The following is a 25,519-nucleotide window of genomic DNA, read 5'->3' as shown; positions in this document are numbered from 1 at the left end:
CGGTCTGGAATGCCTTGCCTGGGAGGGTGGTAGATGCAGGTTACCTCACATCCTTTAAAAAGTACCTGGATGAGCACTTGGCACGTCATAACATTCAAGGCTATGGGCCAAGTGCTGGCAAATGGGATTAGGTAGACAGGTCAGGTGTCTTTAATGCATCGGTGCAGACTCGATGGGCCGAAGGGCCTCTTCTGCACTGTATTATTCTGTGATTCTTATTGCATTCCCTCTTACTCTGACTCCACCTCATACCTTACTATTTCCCTATTCTAGTGTTATCTGTCTCCAATTCTCTGTGCACTTTAGTTTTCCTCTCTAATATTTACCTCCTGGTTCCTACACACTGCCACCCCTATGTGGGTTGATTTGTACGTGGGTCTGTTTGCCTGTGTGCATGTGGATCTGTCTGTGTCTGTGAGTACCTGTGTCTGTCTATGTGTCTGTCTGTGTGTGCTTGGCTGTGTCTGACTGTGTCTGTATGTGTCTGGCTGTATATGTATGTGTCTGTGTCTGACTGTGCGTGTCTGTGTCTGGCTGTCTCTCTCTGGCTGTGTGTGTATGTATATGGCTGTCTGTGTGTCTGTCTCTGGCTGTATGTGTATATGTTTGTCTGTCTGTGTGTGTCTATGTCTGGCTGTGTGTCACTGTCTCTGGCTGTCTGTGTTGATGTGGAGAGAATTTAAAATCAGCCCCAGTGAAGGAATGGCAGGTCAGTGCAGTCGAATCCATTGTTGACACTTTACTTTGACGCTTTTTGCTGCCTTGCCCTACTGTTCACATCTGTCTGTTTAAACCCCCTTGTGGTCACTTTGGACCCGACTCCCTGTTTGAAACCATAGCGACCAGCAAAACTCAGCAGAGCGGACCGACTGCAGTGCAGGAGGTAAGTGATCTCTGGTGCCGGGCAATGCAAAACTAGCAAGAAAAGAAACAAGGAAAATATCTTGAAGAACGGAGACTTGTCTGAATTAAGATCTATTTATGAGATGAAATGGCAGCTTAATGCAGGCAATAGTTAGAGAGAAGTGAAGGTACAATCTGGAGAGAAGGGATGGATTACATTAGTGCCAAACTTTCCGAAAGGCCGTTCCAGATTTGTTTTTACTTAAAATTATAAAACATATTGTAACGAGCCCCGGAATAGAGAATGTTTTATGCCTGTGGAATGGAATGAGTCTGATTAATTGGCAAAGGTTAGAAATATAATAGGTTTTCAGCAAATAAAGCAGGGGTGGGGCAAGAGATGACAAAAGTAAAGGTGTTGATAGGATAACTTACCAGGAGGTCATGGAGCAAAGGCAAATGGTATGTTAATGGTGTGCTGAAAGACAAAGCGTTAGTGCAGAGAGAGTGTTAATGGACAGAAAAATGAACAGATGTCAACTCTTGCCCCACCTCTGCTTTATTTGCTTAAAACCTATTACATTTCTAACCTTTCCAGTTCTGATGAAGGGTCATTGATCTGAAACGTTCACTCTGCTTCTCTCTCCACAGATGCTGCCAGACCTGCTGAATATTTCCAGCATTTCTTGTTTTTATGTCTCATTAACTAACTCTTTTAACTAACTGTGTGTGTTGATGGTTAACTCCTCTCTGTGTTGCTCGCATTCAGCACACAAGAACATTCTCAATGTTTCAAACTCCTGTCTAATTGCAGGGTGCTGTGTTTCGATTAGTTTGGATGCAGGGAGGAGTCGTACAGTGCACAAGGAGGCCATTCAGCCCATCGAGTCTGTGCCAGCTCTTTTGAAGTACACTGAATGTGGACTCACGTGTACCAGCTGTGGGACGTGTGCCACATTGCTCATTGAAGCTCTGGGACAGACTGGGACAAACTTACTCAGGGGCAGACAGCTTTGTCTCAGGGTGTTTTCCAAAGCATAATTTTGTTGCTGTTTTAGGAAGAGGGGAAAGGGGGTCAGACACAACTCAAGATCATGGTTTGCACTCAATAATGTTTCTTAAATAATCCAATTATTAAGGAAAGTAAGAATTTTGTATCTAAACAAAAAAAATGAAAGGGTCAGATCATTTGTAGACTGTACACCAAGCAGAGCTGTATATTAGGGATGGGCAATAAATGCTGGCCTGCCCAGCGACGCCCACATCCCATGAATGAATAAAAAATAACACCAATGAGAGTATAATTCCTGTTTGGGCCATCTAGGACAGGTTGAAACATAGGGATCAGGTTAAAGGTCGATGGAGGATCGAAGGTGAGTCAGGTTAAAGGTCAGTTCATGTAAGGATGCCTGTCATTAACGAAACACCACAGAAACAAGACAAGTCTGTAACAGACTGGAAAATATAAACATTGTGGGAAGGCAGGATCTGATGGGTGAGAGGCAAGACATAGCAATGAGTCCGACAGAAATGGCATAGCTCAGGGTCTCACTAACCTTGCCCTGGGTGATATCAGTCAATGTGGGCCTGACTGAGTGTTTCATCCAGGACTCCTCCTGGTTTGCAGTCCATCTTCCCAACGGCACATTGGGGAGACCCTGGATATCTCCATGGATACCAGGATAGAGACAAGCCTGAAGAATCAGAACCAGAGGCAAGACGAGGAAACAATTTTCCTTAAAGTAGCGACTTGCTGCATTGTAGAATGTGCTGTCTGAAAGGCTGGCGGAAGCATATTCAAAAGGGAATTGGATAAATATTTGAAAGGAAAAAACTTGCGGAGGTACGAGGAATGAGCAGGGGGGGAGTGGGACTAATTGGACTTCTTCCAAAGAGCCAGCACAGTAATGATGGGCTGAATGGCCTCCTTCTGTACTGTAGGACTCTATGATTCTAAGCTCAAATCTATCATTCTTTCCAATCCAATCATTTAATGAAACCCAACCATGAAAGGGTTAACGGCCGAAATCCTCTCTTCGTAACCTCCTTCAGCTCCACAGCCTCTGAGATATCTGCACTCCTCCAATTCTGGTCTCTCGAGCATCCCGATTTCCTTTGCCTCACCATTGGCAGCTGTGCCTCCTTAAATCTCTCCAGCTTGCTTTCCTTCTTTAAGACTCTCCTTAAAACCTATTTCTTTGGCAATGTTTTTGGTCACCTGTCCTAATAACTCCCTATGTTTTTTTTTTATGGGATATGGGCGTCACTGGCTATGCCAGCATTTATTTCCCTTCCCTAATTGCTCTTGAACTGAGTGACTTGCTCAGCCATTTCAGAGTCAACCACATTACTGTGGGTCTGGAGTCACATGTAGGCCAGACCAGGTAAGGATGGCAGATTTCCTTCCCCAAAGAGCATTAGTGAACCAGATGGCTTTTTGCAATAATTGGCAATGGTTTCATGGTCACCATTAGACTAGCTTTTTTTTTATTCATTCATGGGATGTGGGCGTCACTGGCCAGGCCAGCATTTATTGCCCATCCCTAATTGCCCTTGAGAAGGTGGTGGTGAGCTGCCTTCTTGAACCGCTGCAGACCATGTGAGGTAGGTACACCCACAGTGCTGTTAGGAAGGGAGTTCCAGGATGTTGACCCAGCAACAGTGAAGGAACAGCGATATAGTTCCAAGTCAGGATGGTTTGTGACTTGGATGGGAACTTGCAGATGGTGGTGTTATCATGTATCTGCTGCTCTTGTCCTTCTAGTTGGTAGAGGTCACGGGTTTGGAAGGTGCTGTTGAAGGAGCCTTGGTGCATTGCTGCAGTGCATCTTGTAGATGGTCCACACTGCTGCCACTGTGCGTCGGTGGTGGAGGGAGTGAATGTTTGTAGATGGTGTGCCAATCAAGCTGGCTGCTTTGTTCTGGATGGTGTTGAGCTTCTTGAGTGTTGGAGCTGCACCCATCCAGGCAAGTGGAGAGTATTCCACCACACTCCTGACTTGTGCCTTGTAGATGGTGGACAGGCTTTGGGGAGACAGGAGGTGAGTTACTCGCCGCAGGATTCCTAGCCTCTGACCTGCTCTTGAAGCCACGGTATTTATATGGCTACTCCAGTTCAGTTTCTGGTCAATGGTAGCCCCTAGGATGTTGATAGTGGGGGATTCAACGATGGTAATGCCATTAATGTCAAGGGGAGATGGTTAGATTCTCTCTTGTTGGAGATGGTAATTGCCTGGCACTTGTGTGGTGCAAATGTTGCTTGCCACTTATCAGCCCAAGCCTGGATATTGTCCAGGTCTTGCTGCATTTCTACACCGACTGCTTCAGTATCTGAGGAGTCACGAATGCTGCTGAACATTGTGCAATCATCAGCGAACATCCCCACTTCTGACTTTATGATTGAAGGAAGGTCATTGATGAAGCAGCTGAAGATGGTTGGACCTAGGACACTACCCTGAGGAACTCCTGCAGTGATGTCCTGGAGCTCAGATGATTGACCTCCAACAAGCACAGCCATCTTCCTTTGCGCTAGGTATGACTCCAACCAGCAGAGAGTTTTCCCCCTGATTCCCATTGACACCAGTTTTGCTCAGGCTCCTTGATGCCACACAGTCAAATGCTGACTTGATGTCAAGGGCAGTCACTCTCGCCTCACCTCTTGAATTCAGCTCTTTTGTCCATCTTTGAACCAAGGCTGTAATGAGGTCAGGAGCTGAGTGGCCCTGGCGGAACCCAAACTGAGCGTCACTGAGCAGGTTATTGCTAAGCAAGTGTTGCTTGATGGCACTGTTGATGACACCTTCCATCACTTTACTGATGATTGAGAGTAGACTGATGGGGCGGTAATTGGCCGGGTTGGACTGGTCCTCATTTTTGTGTATAGGACATACCTGGGCAATTTTCCACATTGCTGGGTAGATGCTAGTGTTATAGCTATAGTGGAATAGCTTGGCTAGGGGCGTGGCAAGTTCTGGAGCACAGGTCTTCAGTACTATTGCCGGAATATTGTCAGGACCCATAGCCTTTGCAGTATCCAGTGCCTTCAGTCGTTTGTTGATATCACACGGAGTGATTCGAATTGGCTGAAGTCTGGCATCTGTGCTTCTGAGGACTTCAGGAGGAGGCCAAGATGGATTATCAATTCGGCACTTCTGGCTGAAGATTGTTGCAAATGCTTCAGCCTTATCTTTCGCACTAATGTGCTTGGCTCCCCCATCATTGAGGATGAGGATATTTGTGGAGCCACCTCCAGTTAGTTGTTTAATTGTTCACCACCATTCACGACTGGATGTGGCAGGACTGCAGAGCTTAGATCTGATCCGTTGGTTATGGGATCGCTTAGCTTACGCAGTTTGGTATGCAAGTAGTCCTGGGTTGTAGCTTCACCAGGTTGACACCTCATTTTGAGGTATGCCTGGTGCTGCTCCTGGCATGCCCTCCTGCACTCTTCATTGAACTAGGGTTGGTCTCCTGGCTTGATGGTAATGGTAGAGTGGGGATATGCCGGGCCATGAGGTTACAGATTGTGGTTGAGTACAATTCTGCTGCTGCTGATGGCCCACAGCGCCTCATGGATGCCCAGTTTTGCATTGCTAGATCTGTTCGAAATCTATCCCATTTAGCACGGTGATAGTGCCACACGACACGATGGACGGTATCCTCAATGTGAAGGCGGGACTTCGTCTCCACAAGGACTGTGCGGTGGTCACTCCTACCAATACAGTCATGGACAGAAGCATATGCGGCAGTCAGATTGGTGAGGACGAGGTCAAGTATGTTTTTCCCTCGTGTTGGTTCCCCCACCACCTGCCGCAGACCCAGTCTAGCATCTATGTCCTTTAGTACTCGGCCAGCTCGGTCAGTAGTGGTGCTACCGAGTCACTCTTGGTGATGGACATTGAAGCCCCCCACCCAGAGTACATTCTGTGCCACCCGTAGTGCTTCCTCCAAGTGGTGTTCAACATGGTGGAGTACTGAGTCATCAGCTGAGGGAGGGCGGTAAGTGGTAATCAGTAGGAGGTTACCTTGCCCATGTTTGACCTGATGCCATGAGACTTCATGGGGTCCGGAGTTGATGTTGAGGACTCCCAGGGCAACTCCCTCCCTGCTGTAGACCACTGTCCTGCCACCTCTGGTGGGTCTGTCCTGCCGGTGGGACAGGACATACCCAGGGATAGTGATTGCAGTGTCTGGGACATAGTCATACTCACGGAATCATACCTTACAGACAATGTCAGGCTGTTGCTTGACTAGTCTGTGGGACAGCTCTCCCAACTTTGGCACAAGCCTCCAGATGTTAGTAAGGAGGACTTTGCAGGGTCGACAGGGCTGGGTTTGCCGTTGTTGTTTCCGGTGCCTAGGTCGATGCCGGGTGGTCTGTCTGGTTTCATTCCTTTTTATTGACTTCGTAGCAGTTAGGCACAACTGAGTGGCTTGCTAGGACATTTCAGAGGGCATGTAAGAGTTTCCCTAAAGGACGTTAGTGAACCAGATGGGTTTTTACAAATATCGACAATGGTTTCATGGTCACCATTAGACTAGCTTTTAATTCCAGATTTATTAATTGAATTCACATTTCACCATCTGCCATGATGGGATTCGAACCCATGTCCCCAGTGCTTTAGCCTGGGCTCTGGATTGCTAGTCCAATGACATTACCACAGAGGCTTGATGCCAAATTTTGTTTGATAATGCTCCTGTGAATCATCCCTGGGGACGTTTTACTTCTTGACTTCAACTCATCGGGGATGTAGGGAGAAGGAAGACTGCGTTGGTGAGGATACTGCATAGAAAGGACAGAAATAAGAATTGAGAGAAATAAGAATTGAGAGGAGCACTAAAGCCTATACAACATAATGGCTGGGAGACTCCTAGGGAATTAAATTTAAAAATCCTTTTCATGACTGTGCATTACTATTATATTACAGACTTTCTAATAGAGAGTAGTGGGTTTCTTTTGAGAGCAGATCAAAGACCCAGCTGAGAGAGTTGAACAGCCCGTTCAACACTCAAATACTGAGATCACTCGACCGTACCAGTGCCCCTGCCAACTTTGGCCTTGCAATGTTCCACTTTCAGAACCTTTGCACCCAGCGTTATGTTGCCATGGACACCAGGCTGACTTTGCTTCTGTCCCTCTGGTTCCTGCAGCGCTAACACAGAGCCCCGCAGAGATAACACCTCATCCAATTGAACACCTCATGCAACTGCGGGGAACTTCAGTGCTACGGTTTTCCAGTGGAGCTAAACCCGTGTCAAGAAGCACCCCCGGCCCACAGTGGGAGCCTTTCATTTCTGATTGGTCCATCATTACACAGTTATTTCTTAGCTTTGTCTTTACTTGGCCCCCTGGAGCTGAAGCCCAGACTCCTGCCAGTCTCCCAGACGTGGTCCAGACTCCTGCCTGTCTCCCAGACATGGTCCAGACTCCTGCCTGTCTCCCAGACGTGGTCCAGACTCCTGCCTGTCTCCCAGACGTGGTCCAGACTCCTGCCTATCTCCCAGACATGCCCAGACTCCTGCCAGTCTCCCAGACGTGCTCTAGACTCCTGCCTGTCTCCCAGACATGAAACCCAGACTCCTGCCTCTCTCCCAGATGTGGTCCAGACTCCTGCCTCTCCCAGACTTGAATCCCAGACTCCTGCCTGTCTCCCAGCCGTGAAGCCCAGACTCCTGCCTGTCTCCCAGCCGTGAAGCCCAGACTCCTGCCTGTCTCCCAGCCGTGAAGCCCAGACTCCTGCCTGTCTCCCAGCCGTGAAGCCCAGACTCCTGCCTGTCTCCCAGCCGTGAAGCCCAGACTCCTGCCTGTCTCCCAGCCGTGAAGCCCAGACTCCTGCCTGTCTCCCAGCCGTGAAGCCCAGACTCCTGCCTGTCTCCCAGCCGTGAAGCCCAGACTCCTGCCTGTCTCCCAGCCGTGAAGCCCAGACTCCTGCCTGTCTCCCAGCCGTGAAGCCCAGACTCCTGCCTGTCTCCCAGCCGTGAAGCCCAGACTCCTGCCTGTCTCCCAGCCGTGAAGCCCAGACTCCTGCCTGTCTCCCAGCCGTGAAGCCCAGACTCCTGCCTGTCTCCCAGCCGTGAAGCCCAGACTCCTGCCTGTCTCCCAGCCGTGAAGCCCAGACTCGCAGCCTGTCTCCCAGATGTGAAACCCAGACTCGCAGCCTGTCTCCCAGACGTGAAGCCCAGACTTCTGACTGCCTCCCAGATGTGGTCCAGACTCCTGCCCATCATTCTCTACTTCCTGTTGTGTCCCTGCCCACTTAGTCCTGACTCCGACTCTATTCCTGGACCTGAAGTCTTCCTTCCCCCCCCACCCCAGGCTCAAACTGACACAGAGGGGTCTACATTGGATAGCCCCTGAAAACAGGCACGGAGATGATGATGAGCAATGTTTTTATTTATTCATTTGGGGGATGTGGGTGTCACTGGCCAGGCCAGCATTTATTGCTCATCCCTAATTGCCCTTGAGAAGGTGGTGGTGAGCTGCCTTCTTGAACCGCTGCAGTCCATGTGGGGTAAGTACACCCATAGTGCTGTTAGGGAGGGAGTTCCAGGATTTTGACCCAGAGACAGTGAAGGAACGGTGATATAGTTCTAGGTCAGGATGGCTTGGAGGGGAACTTGCAGGTGGTGGTGCTCCCATGCATCTGCTGCCCTTGATCTTCTAGTTGGTAGACGTCGCAGGTTTGGAAGGTGCTGTCTAAGGAGCCTTGGTGCGTTTCTGCAGTGCATCTTGTAGATGGTACACACTGCTGCCACGGTGTGTCGGTGGTGGAGGGAGTGAATGTTTGCGGATGGGGTGCCAATCAAGCAGGTTGCTTTGGCCTGGATGGTGCTGAACTTCTTGAGTGTTGTTGGAGCTGCACCCATCCAGGCAATTGGAGAGTATTCCATCACACTCCTGACTTGAGCCTTGTAGATGGTGGACAGGCTTTGGGGAGTCAGGAGGTGAGTTACTCGCTGCAGAATTCCCAGTATCTGACCTGCTCTTGTAGCCACAGCATTTATGTGGCTGGTACAGTTCAGTTTCTGGTCAGTGGTAATGCCCAGGATGTTGATGTTGATTGGGTACATGCATCAAAAGGGTTCCCAAAATTGTAACCTACTAGCACCACTTAAAGCCAATATGAACCTCTTAAAGGAGAAATGGATGGTGGCTGGAGCAGGTGTATTGCAATCGTATTGCAGTCATGCAGGAACTGAATCTGGCCTGGGAATGGCACAACACGGCAGAGGGTGGACACGGGATTTTCCAAGGCTGCACTGGAGGCCTTGGTGGAGAATGTGGAAAGGAGGAGAGTGGCCCTATATCCTCAGTGGGCTGTGAAGGCAGGCACATGCCAAGAAGGCAGTGGGAGCAGATATCCTTGGAGGTTGTCACGCTCCTGCAAGGAGCAATTATGAACTATAAAAATGAACTGATGAACGAACCTTCCAAAAAATGGACATACTTTTGCTACCAGACAAAATGGAGTAAGAGGTCAGGTGACCTCTCCTGTACTGCAAATATACATAGTGACTGCTGGAGACTGAAACCATCATGATGACATGAGGAAAAACGTTTTCACACTGTGAGTGGTTAAGGTCTGGAATGCACTGCGTGAGAGTGTGGTGGAGGAAGGTTCAATTGTGGCTTTCAATAGAGAACTGGATAATTATCGGCAGAGAAAAAAATTTCAGGGCTATGTGGAAAAAGCAGGGGAGTGGGACTAGGTTAGTTGCTCGCAGAGAGCCGGCACGGACATGATGGGCCGAATGGCCTCCTCTGTGCTGTACCCATTTTATGATCCTATGATTTATGTCTGGACCAGCCTTGAAGAAAGCATCTGAAATGGTAATGGCCCCATTCAAAGTTATTGGTTACTTTATACAACCAGTTGGATGAATAATGACCTTTCCAGACGTAGGGCTGGATCTTAACGGCCCGCCCCCCCGAGGCAGGGTCAGAGGCTTGAAGGACCCATAGAACCATGACAGAAGGCATTGGTGGGGGGGGGGGTGGTGTGAGCAGAGGCAGAGGGCCCATCGCCGCCCCTTCGCCAGGTGATTTTGCCGGGGGCAGCATAGACTGATGATGGCCTTCCCCCACACCCTATTAACGACCTCTTAAGGTCCTCTTGCCCCGCTGCAGCAACTGGGGAGAGGGGGTGCCTTTGCCAGGCGGGGAGGGCGCCTTGTTAAAAAAGGCACCCTCCCTGTGGGCTTGGCGGTGTAGGGCTCCCTCCTCCGTAGGCAACCTGTGACCCACGGAGGACCCCCATCAGAAAGACCTCCATGGACCTCCCTCCCCCAGATTTCATACCCCCCCTCGCTGGGGCCATCCAGACTGGCCCCAGTGACCCTGCCTCACTTACCTGAGGTCCGGGGTTCCAACACTGGGTCCGGGTCCGAGGCCTCTGCAGTACTGGCAGTGGTCACTGCTCCTGTGATTGGCTGGCAGTTCTCGGAGCCGGGATCCCCATCATTGAAGGAACGGAGATCCCAGCGCTGCTTCCAGAACAACGGAGGATCGCACCGAGGGAGCTCAAAAAGGCAGAGGCGGGGTTCCCTTTGCCATTTCCACCCAGCGCCAGGAGCCCTGCCAGCTGCACAAAATCCAGCCTTTAGAGTCTCCAGACTCAAACTGAGGATAACAGGAGTGACTAAACACCACTTTATCAAGATGAGCAACGTTCAAACACCATTGTCTAACAATGGCCACACAGTGAGAGACACTGTATGAAAACATTAGGGAAGAGCAACTTTGGTCACCTGACAGAAAGCAAGCTTGTTAAGTTTTATTTTAAAAGAGACTTTTCTGTGCAGAAAGCCAGAGCAGAGAGAAAGGAAAACCAGCAGCCAGGAGACTGAGAGAGATCTATTCCAGCCAACAAGAAGACCCTTCCGAATACCAACTTTAAAAACTACCTGGAGGTAGAGACGCAATGGTGACCTTTGAAAGCTCCCCATCTGCAAGATTGAAACAGGACCTTCACCATTGCACTGTAACTGAGATTTCATCAAAGAAGTCTGCAGCCAAGCATCTGTCCACCTGAAACTCTCCAAAACTTGACTCCAGGGAATCACCATTTAAAAGTTCCTCCGAGGAAAATAAACAAGGTTTCACAACAAACTCTTGGTGAACACACCAGACCTAATTGCATGCTATCTTTTAATCTCGATCTTTTTTCGTGTGTGTGCATGTGTGTGTAGTTGCGAATTTTGAGGTTTTTGTTTAATAAATATTTATCCTTCTTTAAACCGACAAGAAAACCTGTCATTTGTCCGTTTATTGACCATTAAAATGTCAAGGATTAAAACATGACTCCAATGAACACTGCAGTCAGTTGAGAGATGGAGAGGGAAACTGCCCCTATCATTTCCTACCTGTCCATACCAGGGTCAGAGCCAAGTGTCAAGGCCCATGTACCTGGATGCTGTGCAGCAAGAAGTTCAATGACCTCATGTGAGTGGTCAAGGTTAGTGAATGTATCTTAAAATGTCATCTGCTACCAACTATACTGGGCCTCAGACACTGCTCAACTCACCACACCCCATCCCTCATCCACTGACAATCTCTATCAATCACAAATCATACCTGACAGTTATATGCTCCATTGCATGCATCGACTCCGGACCCCATGAAGACTCATGGCATCAGGTCAAACATGGACAAGGAAACCTCCTGCTAATTAACACCTACCGCCCTCCCTCATCTGATGACTCAGTACTCCTCCATGTTGAACACCACTTGGAGGAAGCAATACGGGTGGCAAGGGCACAGAATGTTCTCTGGGTAGGGAACTTCAACGTCCATCACCAAGAGTGGCTCGGTAGCACCGCTACTGACCGAGCTGGCCGAGTCCTAAAGGACATAGCTGCTAGACTGGGTATGTGGCAGGTGGTGAGGGAACCAACAAGAGGGAAAAACATACTTGACCTTGTCCTCACCAATCTGCCTGCCGCAGATGCATCTGTCCATGACAGTATTGGTAGGAGTGACCACCGCACAGTACTTGAGGAGACAAAGTACCACCTTCACATTGAGGAAACCCTGCTTCGTGTTGTGTGGCACTACCACCGTGCTAAATGGGATAGATTTCGAACAGATCAAGCAATGCAAAACTGGGCATCCGTGAGGCACTGTGGGCCATCAGCAGCAGCAGAATTGTACTCAACCACAATCTGTAACCTCATGGCCCGGCATATCCCCCACTCTACCAATACCATCAAGCCAGGAGAGCAACCCTGGTTCAATGAAGAGTGCAGGAAGGCATGCCAGGAGCAGCACCAGGCATACCTCAAAATGAGGTGTCAACCTGTTGAAGCTACAACACAGGACTACCTGCATGCCAAACTGCATAAGCAGCATGAGATAGAGCTAAGCGATCCCATAACCAACGAATCAGATCTAAGCTCTGCAGTCCTGCCACATCCAGCCGTGAATGGTGGTGGATAATTAAACAACTAACTGGAGGAGGTGGCTCCACAAATATCCCCATCCTCAATGATGGGGGAGCCCAGCACATCAGTGCAAAAGATAAGGCAGAAGCATTTGCACCAATATTCAGCCAGAAGTGCCGAGTTGATGATCCATCTCGGCCTCCTCCTGAAGTTCCCAGAATGACAGATGCCAGACTTCAGCCAATTCGATTCACTCTGCGTGATATCAAGAAACGACTGAAGGATACTGCAAAAGCTATGGGCCCTGACAATATTCCGGCAATAGTACTGAAGACCTGTGCTCCAGAACTTGCCGCGTCCCTAGCCAAGCTGTTCCAGTACAGCCACAACACTGGCATCTACCCTGCAATGTGTAAAATTGCCCAGGTATGTCCTGTACACAATAAGCAGGACAAGTCCAACCCGGCCAATTACCGCCCCATCAGCCTACTCTCAATCATCAGTAAAGTGATGGAAGGTGTCATCAAAAGTGCCATCAAGCGGCATTTGCTTAGCAAAAACCTGCTCAGTGACGCTCAGTTTGGGTTCCACCAGGGCCACTCAGCTCCTGACCTCATTACAGCCTTGGTTCAAACATGGGCAGAAGAGCTGAACTCAAGAGGTGAGGTGAGAGTGACTGCCCTTGACATCAAGTCAGCATTTGACCGAGTATGGCATCAAGGATCCCTAGCAAAACTGAGGTCAATGAGAATCAGGAGGAAAACTCTCCACTGATTGGAGTCATACCTAGCACAAAGGAAGATGGTTATGGTTGTTGGAGGTCAATCATCTCAGCACCAGGACATCACTGCAGGAGTTCCTCAGGATAGTGTCCTAGGCCCAACCATCTTCAGCTGCTTCATCAATGATCTTCAATCATAAAGTCAGAAGTGGGGATGTTTGCTGATGATTGCACAATGTTCAGCACCATTCACAACTCCTCAAATACTGAAGCAGTCCATATAGAAATGCAGCAAAACCTGGACAATATCCAGGCTTGGGCTGATAAGTGGAAATAACAATCGCGCCACACAAGTGCCAGGCAATGACCATCTCAAACAAAAGAGAATCTAACCATCTCCCCTTGACATTCAGTGGCATTACCATCACTGAATCCTCCACTATCCACATCCGATGGGCTACCATTGACCAGAAACTGAACTGGAGTAGCCATATAAATACTGTGGCTACAAGAGCAGGTCAGAGGCTAGGAATCCTGAGGCGAGTAACTCACCTCCTGACTCCCCAAAGCCTGTCCACCATCTACAAGGCACAAGTCAGGAGTGTGATGGAATACTCTCCACTTGCCTGGATGGGTGCAGCTCCAACAACACTCAAGAAGCTTGACACCATCCAGGACAAAGCAGCCGCTCGATTGGCACCCCATCTACAAATTTTCACTCCCTCCATCACCGACGCACAGTGGCAGCAGTGTATACCATCTACAAGATGCACTGCAGCAACGCACCAAGGCTCCTTAGACAGCACCTTCCAAACCCGCGACCTCTACCAACTAGAAGAACAAGGGCAGCAAATGCATGGGAACACCACCACCTGCAAGTTCCCCTCCAAGTCACACACCATCCTGACTTGGAACTATATCGCCATTCCTTCACTGTCGCTGGGTTAAAATCCTGGAACTCCCTTCCTAACAGCACTGTGGGTGTACCTACCCCACATGGACTGCAGCGGTTCAAGAAAGCACCTCACCACCACCTTCTCAAGGGCAATTTGGAATGGGCAATAAATGATAGCCTAGCCAGCGATGCCCGCATCCAATGAATGAATAAAAAAAAACCTCATCAACTTAGCACTGCTGCAAGCCTCACAGCTACCTCTCACAGCTTGCACACATTGCCAGCTTTTCAACCATGACAGCCATATCACTGGAACAAATTGCACCACACTCACTGACACTCTTTCCTCTCTCTTGCAGGACAAGGTGGTGAATGACTGGAGGCAGCAGGAGCTAAGTGAAGGGGGTCAAGCACTTGGCTGCAAGTCCCAACCCCAATGGAAGTGATGGTGCTAGCCATTATTGTGATGGCCGTTCCTGAGGCTGTGGCCATTGGGCAAGGCTGAAATTATCGAAGTTGATGGTATCTTCATACCTAATCCACCTTCCCCGTCATCCCACACTCTGTGATGTTTTACAAGTTGCAGATGGTGTAAACATGCACTTCTTACTTTCCACCCTCCCACACCACAACCTTACCCTTGTGTCTTTTTCCTTTCATATACCTGAGGTGCAACCTGGCCAGGCAGCAGAGGAACACCAAGAAGCGAGTGATGATGAAGACACAGCACTGTCACTTGATTTCACACTCTCAGCTTCCAGCTCAGATACTGGCACTATCTTAAAGGATAGCTTCCAAGTGGGCTCTGCATGTGGTGAAACACTCGGCACAAGTGTGCTGCAGACAAGGCAGGGGACCAGGGTTGCATAGGTGCCAGCCTGCTGGTAGGCAAGGTTGCACATGAGTTCTGCTGCAGAGGGTTCAGATGAGGACTTTGATGCGGCAGCCTACAGATAAACGCTGCCGAGTGTACACAATGGGATGCTTGGTGCATTTGGAAGCCGGTCAGAAAACCAGTGTTCAATGTCAAGCAGTGTGGCGGGATCCAGCACCAACTTGGCACAGGGCCTTTGTGCAGAGCTTGCAACCCATCCTGTCCAGCATGGAGCATCATGGCCTATTCTGTTCACATACCTGTGGACCCAGCCAGTGATACAGCAACCGCTGGCTGACGTCACAGTGTCTGAGTGCTGCTGTCATGCAAGGCCCTGAACGCCCAGAGCTACTTGAGGTCGGCCTCCAAGGCCGTCTGCTGTCTCACTGACTGAAATCCAGCTGCCTTCCACCAGCCATGCTGCAGCCACTGGAGCAGCACTGTATTGGGTCAGGCAATGACACACACAATTACTAAGGGGATAAAGTGAATGCACAAGGGTGATTAATTCACTTTTGTACGCAATACAGCATCATTTCATTTATTATTTTATTTTGTGGTGGCTTTTATATTTTCATTGTTGCCAAGCGACGCTGTGATGGTTTGTGACAGAGGGAAGGTAAGGTGTGGGACTGACTGTTGGTGAATGGAGAATGGGGATTGCAATTACTGGTATCACTCGGATGAGTACTTCATGAGTTGCCCCAGCAGAAAGGGACTGTCCAGGTTGCCTCCTCCGCTTCCCCCTCCTCCTCCTCCTCAGCTGCTCGCCGTATAGCTTCTTTTAAGGGCTGTCCCCTCCTGATGGCGAGGGAGTGCAGCACACAGCAGACCATCAACGCTCTGACCCTCACTCTGCTGAGTACTGCAGGGTTCCTCCAGAACAGGCCAGAATAGTGGCAATGTTTTAACATGCCAGTGGTCATTGTCTGGCAGTATGTCTTCCATTATATGCTGCACGGGTGAGTGAGTTGCGTTGCGGGCACATCAGCCACGTCGTCAGCGGGCTGCTCCAGGATGAAGGCATTATGGCTGCTGTCGGCATACCGTTCATTGACCTCCGTGATTCTCTGCCTATAGTCAGACACCAGCTGGGTGCTCAGAGAATCAAATCGCTCTCAGTTCCGGTAGGTAGCAGAGTTGGCATGACCGCAAAGTGATGTGCCTGCAGTCAGTAGCACTTCCACCATGGCACAGCCTGCAGTCCTTGCAAAGCCGCGTGATCATCCGCCTGCTTCTCTCTGGCAAGAGAGAATTAAATGTATTCAGTTCCCTTGGGATTCACAGCCTCAGTGACCTTAGACAATAGTGGATGACAAACTGCACGGTGTTGCAAATATTTCTACCTCCAACAACCACTGCCAATGCCATCCTCGCCCTGCTCTGAGGTTGCAGTTGTGCCTGCAGCAGGCAGTCAATTTCAGTAAGGACGTCCTTACTGAAGTGCAAACATCTCGCATATTGTTCTCTGCTGAGGTTGAGATAGGAGAATTGCTCCCTGAACACTCTGGGAGGATATGGCCTCCTGCTGAGAGCCCTCCTCCTCCTTCCCCTTCCAGCAGCTTGTCCTGCTCTGTGTGGGCTCTCGAGGTCATGCTGTTTACCAAAGGGAATACCTACTAGGGCATACAAGTCTGGGAGCAACTAATTTCTGCAGAATTCAGGACGAAGTACTTCAGTAACTGCTACACCACTCCCTGTAGACATTTGCAACTTGAAACAACTATGGAAAGCACCAAAGACTTATAGAATTGTAGCAAGAGCCAGAATAAATCAATCAGCAACTCACCTGTAAGTAGTTGATGATACCTTTAAATAGCACTGTGTTCAGCTGTGCGAGGTAAAGACAGGGTGATAGCTGAAGCATTGAGCTCCAAAATGGCAGAGCTGGCATCAAATGAGCGTTGCAAGTTGACTGACACCATGATCTGCCTGCTCTGCACCCTTGCAGTATTTTCTTTTTTGCCATTCACCTTAAATCGCTGCCCTCTGGCTCTCGATATGCTTCTGCCAATGGGAACAGTTTCTGTGTTTCGACTCTGTCCAGACCCCTGATGATTTTGAACACCTCTATCAAATCTCCTTCTCCAAGGAGAACAGCCCCAGCTTCTCCAAACTATCCACGTAACTGAAGTTCCTCATCCCTGTTTGGCGCATCTAGTCCCTGTTAAACGCCCCCACGTGAGCAGTTAGTCCCACTCCTACGTGCCTGCCCTGTGTTGGATGTCGAACCCCCTCCACCTGACCCCCGGGAGACAGACAGAGACTAGCACCACAAGGGCATTGTGAACACAAAGGTTTGAGAGTCAAGTATGAGGTTGCAAGCAGCATCCTGTGAAATAGGGTTTCAATTTCTGACAGACTAGACACAGAAAACATTTGCTTTTATACAATGCATTTCACAACTTCAGGATGTCACTTTACAGACAATGAAATACTTAATTGGACTTGATGTAATGTAGGAAACATGGCTGCCAATTTGCACACAGAAAGATCCCACAAACAGCCATGAGAAAAGTGACCAGATGATGTGTGTTTAAGCAATGTTGATTGAGGGATAAATATTGATGAGGGGACTGCTGCTCTTGTTCAAACAAGTACCAATGAAGCTTTCACACACCCCTGAGAAAGCAGACTCAGTTTAATGTCTTATCCAAAGGGTTGCACCTCTGACAGTATGGTACTCCCTCAGTACTGCACTGAAGTGTCAGCCTAGATGTTGCGCTTAAGTCTCTGGAATAAGACGTGAACCCATAACCTTCAGGTTCAAAGGCAAGAGTGCTGCCCACGGAGCCACAGCTGACACCTAGTCACGGAAGCTACATTGTGGAAGTGAGAGGGAAAAAAAATTGCCATATCTGTGAGTGATTAAGAATGAGAACTAAATCGTAGCTCACGGTCCTCAGTCTAACTGCTTTAGACTGTCCTTTAGGGAAGGAAATCTGCCATCCTTGCCCGGTCTGGCCTTTAAGTGACTCCAGACCCCCAGCAATATGGTTGACTCCCAACTGCACTCTGAAAATGGCCTAGAAAGCCACTCAGTTAAGGGCAGTTATCGGGATGGGCAATAAGTGCTGGCCTTGCCCACGTCCCATGAATGAATAAAAAACAGAACGTTGATAGAATTCTTGTTCCAGAACAGCCATTGCAATGCATTTTCTACCCAGCATGCCTTAAACACCAGGATATACTTCCACAAGGAGTGGTACCTCACCCAACAATCGGCAAGTCCAGACTGGGTGGCAAGAGAATATTCGATCATGTGGGAGGGAAATCACAACCAATCCCGATCCTCTCTCCACATGATCCCCATAATTTTGAAAGCCTCTATTAAATTTCCTCTTAACTTTCTCTGCTCTAAGGAGAACACCCCCAGCTTCATTAGTCTCTGCACAAAACTGAAGTCCCTCATTCTTTGGCCTCCTTGTCTTGAGAGACAATGGGTAAGTGCCTGGAGGTGGTCAGTGGTTTGTGAAGCAGCGCCTGGAGTGGCTATAAAGGCCAATTCTAGAGTGACAGACTCTTCCACAGGCGTTGCAGATAAAATTGGTTGTCGGGGCTGTTACACAGTTGGCTCTCCTCTTGCGCTTCTGTCTTTTTTCCTGCCAACTGCTAAGTCTCTTCGACTCGCCACACTTTAGCCCCGCCTTTATGGCTGCCCGCCAGCTCTGGCGATCACTGGCAACTGACTCCCACGACTTGTGGTCAATGTCACAGGACTTCACGTCGCGTTTGCAGACGTCTTTAAAGCGGAGACATGGACGGCCAGTGGGTCTGATACCAGTGACGAACTCGCTGTACAATGCGTCCTTGGAGATCCTGCCATCTTCCATGCGGCTCACATGGCCAAGCCATCTCAAGCACCGCTGGCTTAGTAGGGTGTATAAGCTGGGGATGTTGGCCGCCTCGAGGACTTCTGCGTTGGAAATACAGTCCTGCCATCTGATGCCAAGGATTCTCCAGAGGCAGCGAAGTTGGAATGAGTTGAGACGTCGCTCTTGGCTGACATATGTTGTCCAGGCCTCACTGCCGTAGAGCAAGGGACTGAGGACACAGGCTTGATACACTCGGACTTTTGTGTTCCGTGTCAGTGCGCCATTTTCCCACACTCTCTTGGCCAGTCTGGACATAGCAGTGGAAGCCTTTCCCATGCGCTTGTTGATTTCTGCATCTAGAGACAGGTTACTGGTGATAGTTGAGCCTAGGTAGGTGAACTCTTGAACCACTTCCAGAGCGTGGTTGCCAATATTGATGGATGGAGCATTTCTGACGTCCTGCCCCATGATGTTCGTTTTCTTGAGGCTGATGGTTAGGCCAAATTCGTTGCAGGCAGCCGCAAACCTGTCGATGAGTCTCTGCAGACACTCTTCAGTGTGAGATGTTAAAGCAGCATCGTCAGCAAAGAGGAGTTCCCTGATGAGGACTTTCCGTACTTTGGTCTTCGCTCTTAGACGGGCAAGGTTGAACAACCTGCCCCCTGATCTTGTGTGGAGGAAAATTCCTTCTTCTGAAGACTTGAACGCATGTGAGAGCAGCAGGGAGAAGATCCCAAACAGTGTAGGTGCGAGAACACAGCCCTGTTTCACACCACTCAGGATAGGAAAGGGGTCTGATGAGGCACCGCTATGCTGAATTGTGCCTTTCATATTGTCATGGAATGAGGTGATGATATTTAGTAGCTTTGGTGGAAATCCAATCTTTGCTAGTAATCTGAAGAGACCACGTCTGCTGACGAGGTCAAAGGCTTTGGTGAAATCTATGAAAGCAACGTACAGGGGCATCTGTTGTTCACGGCATTTCTCCTGTAGCTGGTGAAAGGAGAACAGCATGTCAATGGTGGATCTCTCTGCTCAAAGGCCACACTCTGCCTCAGGGTAGACGCGCTCGGCCAGCTTCTGAAGTCTGTTTAAAATGACTCGAGCAAAGACTTTCCCCACTATGCTGAGCAGGGAGATTCCATGGTATTTGTTGCAGTCACTGCGGTCACCCTTGTTCTTACAGAGGGTGATGATATTGGCATCGCGCATGTCCTGTGGTACTGCTCCCTCATCCCAGCACAGGCAAAGCAGTTCATGGAGCCCTCAATGAAGTCCCTCAACCCTGGTATTATCCTTCATCAGCACCCTCTCCAAGGCCTTGACTTCCTTCCTAAAGTGCGGTGCCCAGAATAGGACACAATACTCCAACTGAGACCTAACTAGTGGTTTATTAATGAGCACTGAGCCACTTTTCAAGGATGTTTTAAAACTTGATGTGCAAAACCACCCCTTCAGGGTAAGGTAGGGTCGATAATTTGGACACGCTCCTGGCAATTTTCTCATGTGACCTTCAACCGTAACGACAGCCTTTTGGTTCCCCTCCCCCACCATCTCCCATGTTTTCACAACTAATTAACAAAAGTGTTCAAAGAAAAATGAAAATAAAACATGCCCCTGCTAATTTTTCTCTTGGAGTTGCTCACAGATTAATCTTTAATTCCTGGAGACTCCAGGATCATCCTGGAAACTTTATTAACATGCTCTTGAGGACGTGGGTGTCACTGGCAAGGACCGTCCTGAGTTACACTGAGAGTTACCTAAGAGCCAATTGCGTCATGTGGAACTGCAGTTACAATGGGCCCATGCAGACCGGGTTAAGGGCGACAGGTTTCCTTCCCTGAAGGACGTTAGACATTCAGTTGGGTTTTTTTTTTAACAACAATCTAGAAGTTTTTAATGGTCGTTTAGTTCTGTGCCAGTGCCAGCCAGAACTGACCATAATTTTATTGAATCCATTTGCTGGGATGGAATTTGAATTCATGGGCCTGGATTTCCCCAGGCGCGTCGTGATCCCGACATCGGCCTCAAAGCTGGGTTGGGAACCTGGAAGTGGCCATAGCGGGATGTCCGTCACGAGCTTCCTGGTGGCAACCCACGGAGAAGCTGTCTCCGGGTGCCCCATCTGATTAAAGACACTGGGTAGACCAGGGGTCCCGCAGGGATGTGCGGCCAGCGGCCCCACCAGGAGAGGCGGGCACAAGGGTGCCTCAACATGGAGGTGCCCTTGGTTGCCTGCAGGGCACTCCTCAAATGAAGAGCCCTGAAGCCCATGGGCCATCGGGGTGGAGGGGAAACCACTCCATCGGAGTAGTAACGGATGTGGTTGCAGCTCTGTCATTGGGGCACAAAACCCTCCGCCCCGATGACTACCGTTCTGCCGGGAGGCCATCTTGACTGAGCTTGCGGCCCCTGCACTCAGTGGGGGGGGGGGGTGGGAGGGGGTGCGCTCCGACAGTGAGACAATACCAGCGCTGGCACAAGATGGTCCCTAAGTGGGGCCTTAATTGCTCTAATTGGCCCCCTGCCTCCAGGGAGCGGGCAGCCGACCGGGTTCCCAGGCCAACCCTGGGGAAGTGTCCCGGAGCCGGGAATGCCTCGGGGGACCATCCCAACATGGCTCACCCATATTTTACCAGCTTCACCTCCACCCCCACCGCTGAACCTGTCTGCAGTGGGCTGGGAAAACTCAGCCCATGGGTTTGCTGGTGCAGTGGTGCGATGAATTAAATCCCAAAACAGTATCAATGCATAGTTAAAAACAAATGGAGGCCTGAGCCAAGATCAGGGCTTAATTAGAGTGCTGGCACCTAAAGAGGATGATGACAGGACTGAGGGAAATGGGTCAGCTGACCAGTGGGGATGGGGGTCAAAGGAGCAGTGGCTGGTAGAGGCCGGGGTTTTAAATTGGAGCAGGGAGGAGTGTTCCAGTGCTGGTGGGTAGATGCAGGGGAGCAACATCCTGCTCAGAATCACAGAATTGTTATAGTGCAGAAGGAGGCCATTTGGCCCATCGTGTCTGCACCAGCTCTCCAAATGAGCTTTTAGGAGAACTGATCGCAGCAGACATGACGCACATCTGTGCTCAGTCACCTCCCATTTCAACAATGGGGCCTGAACAAAGTTTGGGGTTCACCGCACCCCCCCCCCCCTCCCACAGCTGCCTCCCCCCCCCCCCTGTTGCCAATGGGCCTATTGCCTGTTCAAGGTGGGAGCCCCACTGAGTAAAGGGCGCCCTAACCAATATAGCGCACTTCTAGCACATTCTGAGATTGTACGTGCCATCTTGGATCCTTCCTCCTCTGTGTTTCGCCCGACAATGACCCTCAACCATTGAACTTATCCTATCCCTCTGTAAACTTCAGCTCAGCCAAACCTCTGCTGCCCATATTGCAACTCACACCAAGTCCCATTCACCCATCACCCCTGTGCTCACTGGTCTACCTTGGCTCCCAGTCGACAATGCCTCCATTTTAAAATATTCATCCAATCCCTCCATGGCCTCTCCCCTCCCTATCTGGGTAATTTCTTCCAGCCCCAGATATCTGCGTTCCTCTAATTCCGGCCTCTTGAGCATCCCCGATTTTAATCGTTCCACCATTGGCAGCCATGCCTTCAGCTGCCTGGGCCCCCAAGCTCTGGAATTCCTTCTCTAAACCTCTCCGCCTCACTTTCCTCCTTTTAGACTCTCCTTATAACCTACCTCTTTGACCGAGCTTTAGCCTGCCCGAGTATCTCCTTGTGTGGCCCGGTGCTCATTTCCGTCAGATCACGCTCCAGTGAAGTGCCTTGGGATGTCTTACTGTGTTAAAGGCACTATATAAATGCAAGTTGATGTTAATTTGGTGATTTATGTTGAGGCAACGGTGCTGATAAAGTGACACCAGGGTGTAGCTCAGGAAAACTGTGAACTCGAGCATGTCCCAGGCTGGCTAGAATAAGCCCCGCCTTGTTTATGCATGAACTCATTTCCGACATTGACAAGTCCGCTTGGGTCGGATAAGCAGTGGAGACGTTGAAAAGCTTTTATTAAGGGGAGTTTAGTGGGGCCAGTAAGGACGGATTGAGCACTGGACTGACTGTGTGTACACACTCTCACCTCAGGTAAATAGAGCTTGTTAAATATCTCGTGAAGGTGATTGGAAATATTTCTCTCCGTCACCAGCAGGGTTTGAGCTGTTTATCATCATTAAATGAACATGCCCGTTAACTTTTCTGCAGTAATGATTACAGAGCTGCTGAATCTGTGGCACACATGGAACCGATTTGCGTCTGTGTGTGTTTGTAAGTCACACAAAGAATGTAAAATCAAACATCTTAAAGTCACGACGAATGGGTTGTGAATCAATAGGATGTAGCAACAGTGTTTTTGTAGAGCGTTTGATGGAAGTGGCCGGGATCGAACCCCTCGTGCAAGTTGCTGTCAACATACGAAGCAAACGTTTGTACTGAATTTCACTAGTGAGTGCAAGATAATCCTAAAACACTGAGATTTCTGACTCGACTTATTAAAACAGGTAGATTCTCCCCCCAGCACTCCCCAGTGAGCTAGGCAGTGGGTCAGTGCACGGCAAAGGATAGATTCATCGCCTGAAAGAATTGGACTCTGGCCTGAGCTGCTCTTGTTGTGCAGCAGATGAGAATCATTAAGGATTTGGTGAGCGCCTCCACTCTCCCATCCCCCACATCACTCAACTTCCAATATATTAACGCATTTCAATCTGTCCAAACCCATGTTTTCCTAAAAGAAAGAGAGTTATGGGGGATTTTTAAAAAAGGTGCAGGTGGGGAGGGGGGGGGGGGGGGGGGGTTGTGGGAGGGCACAGGAGAGGTGGGTGTAGGGAAGGAGGGTGCAGAAGAGGAGGATGGGGTGTGTGTGGGGAAAAGGGTGCAGGAGGGGAGGGTGCAGAGGGGGAGATGAGCACAGGACATATTGTTTCCGTTTCCTCCACCTGTCCCCGGGTTGGTTTCTGGGTGTTTTTGTCACCGGACAATGATGGAATGCCGCAGCAGGTTCTGGAATATCCCATTACCTCCTGCTTTGCCTGGTCTGCTAACTGGAGGTCCTAAAGACCTTCTCTGCACTGCTACTGGTCCAGTGGCAGCAGGTTTCCTGCTCTCTGCAGCGAGTGCCCTATCTCAGACAGGCCGCCAAGTGCTGGGTGAGTGGAGCTGAGTAAACCCAAGTCACATTTGCTGGGGAGGAAGAAGTCTTTTCTGAAACATCTGTGACTCCCCCTCCACACTCCTCCCCGAACTCCACTGCCTCCCAAGGTGGTTGCAGTCATTGTTGTAAAATCTGGCCAGAACATCACTACTTCACTGTACAATGTGTGAGGACATAGAGTCCCAGTCCAGATCCCTGTAATCATTTCCTCCTCCCCGTGTACCCAATAATTCACAGGGGAGGGGTAGGGGTTTGGTTGGTGCAGGGGAGCTCCAGTTACTTAAATCTCAGCTGAGGACAAAATCCCCGGGTCTGCTTATTAATGAATGAAAGAGTTAAATGAGTTTTGCAAGTCAGTGTTATTCATTGCTGGTGCTTTGCAGGGTTTCAGGAACAATAATCGATATTAGGCTGATGACGTACAATGTGGGTCAGTGTTATTTGTTCAGACGAGATTGTGGCCGTGGAACTGTGCACTTTGGGAAAGATCCACTCTCCACTCTCCACTCTCCACTCTCCACTCTCCTCCCTCCCCTCCTTTCCTCCCTCCATGCCTTTCCTCCCTCCCTTCTCCACTCCTCACTCCCCCCTCCCTTCCCTCTCCACCTCCCTCCCCACTCCACTCCTCCCTCCCATCCCCACTCCACTCCACTCCACTCCTCCCTCCCTCCCCTCCCCACTCCTCCCTCCCTCCCCTCTCCACTCCTACATCCTCTCTCCACCTCCCTCCCTTCTCCTCTCTTTTCCTCCCTCCCCTCCTCCTGCCCCTCTCTTCCTCCTGCCACTCACTCTCTTTCCACCCCTCTCCTTGCCTCCCTCCCCTCACCCCTCCTCCCTCCCTCACTTCTCCTCCCTTCTCTTTCTGCTTTGCCCTTCCCTCACCTCCTCCTGTCCCTCTCCTGTCCCTCACTTCTCTTTCCACCATTCTCCTTCCAACCCTCTCTTCCTCTGCTTCTCCTCTGCTCTCCCTCTTCTTGCCCCTCACCTCTCCTTTGACCACCCTCACTTCTCTCTCCTCTCCTCCTCCCATCCTTCATATCTCCTTCCATCCCTCTCCCCTTCTCCCATCCTCTCTCCCTGTCCTCTCCTCCCTTCCCCTCCATTGTATCCTCTTGTCCGTCCTCTCCTAAGGATGTGGGCTACTATTCCATGGGCCCTGGAGCCCCTCTGGTATCTTACCAAGTGGCCGTTCTTCATGTGTAAGCATTGATAGTGGGTGAGCCTCCCTGTGTCGGAACCTCGAGGGTAAATCGTGCGTTATCCCATTGTGTGGGACACACGCTGCAGCAGCTGACCTCTGTACTGTCCCGAGTCTCTGTCCTCATCTGAACATCATCTGGTGTTGAGCTACAGTGATCTAGACAACAACAACAACTTATATTTATATAGTGCCTTTAACGTAATAAAACGTTCCAAGGTGCTTTACAGGAACATTATAAAACAAAGTATGACAATGAGCCACAAAAGGAGATATTGGGTCAGATAACCAAAAGCTTAGTCAAAGAGGTAGGTTTTAAGGAGTGTCTTAAAGGAGGAAAGTGAGGTGGAAAGATGTAGGGAGGGTATTCCAGAGCTTGGAGCCTAGGCAGCTGAAGGCACGGCCACCAATGGTGAAGTGGTTAAAATCAGGGATGCTCAAGAATCTGGAATTAGAGGAGTGCAGATATCTTGGAGGGTTATGAGGCTGGAGGAGATTACAGAGATTGGGAGGGGTGAGGCCTCGGAGGGGTTTGAAAACAACGGTGTGAACTTTTAAATCGAGGCGTTGCTTGACCAGGAGCTGATACAGGTCAGTGAGCACAGGGGCGATGGGGGAGCAGGACTT

The 25,519-nt window shown here is 49.8% G+C and overlaps 1 protein-coding gene across 3 annotated transcripts in view; it reads left to right on the top strand.

The window, feature by feature from the left end:
* vill (villin-like) overlaps positions 1-25,519 on the top strand; it is a 166,685-nt gene that overhangs the window by 37,673 nt on the left and 103,493 nt on the right. For 2 of the 3 annotated variants that reach the window (XM_068015723.1, XM_068015724.1), the window contains exon 1: positions 22,498-22,631. The exons of the other annotated variant lie outside the window; for it this stretch is intronic. The gene's annotated coding sequence lies outside the window, so the exon portion shown is untranslated. Of the gene's footprint in view, positions 1-22,497; positions 22,632-25,519 lie in introns of those variants that run through there. 3 annotated transcript variants of the gene reach the window in all.

This window comes from Heterodontus francisci, chromosome 2 (assembly GCF_036365525.1).
Source record: "Heterodontus francisci isolate sHetFra1 chromosome 2, sHetFra1.hap1, whole genome shotgun sequence".
Taxonomy (NCBI): domain Eukaryota; kingdom Metazoa; phylum Chordata; class Chondrichthyes; order Heterodontiformes; family Heterodontidae; genus Heterodontus; species Heterodontus francisci.
The sequence above is the reverse complement of the archived record's forward strand: the minus strand, read 5'-3'. Positions and strand labels throughout refer to the sequence as shown.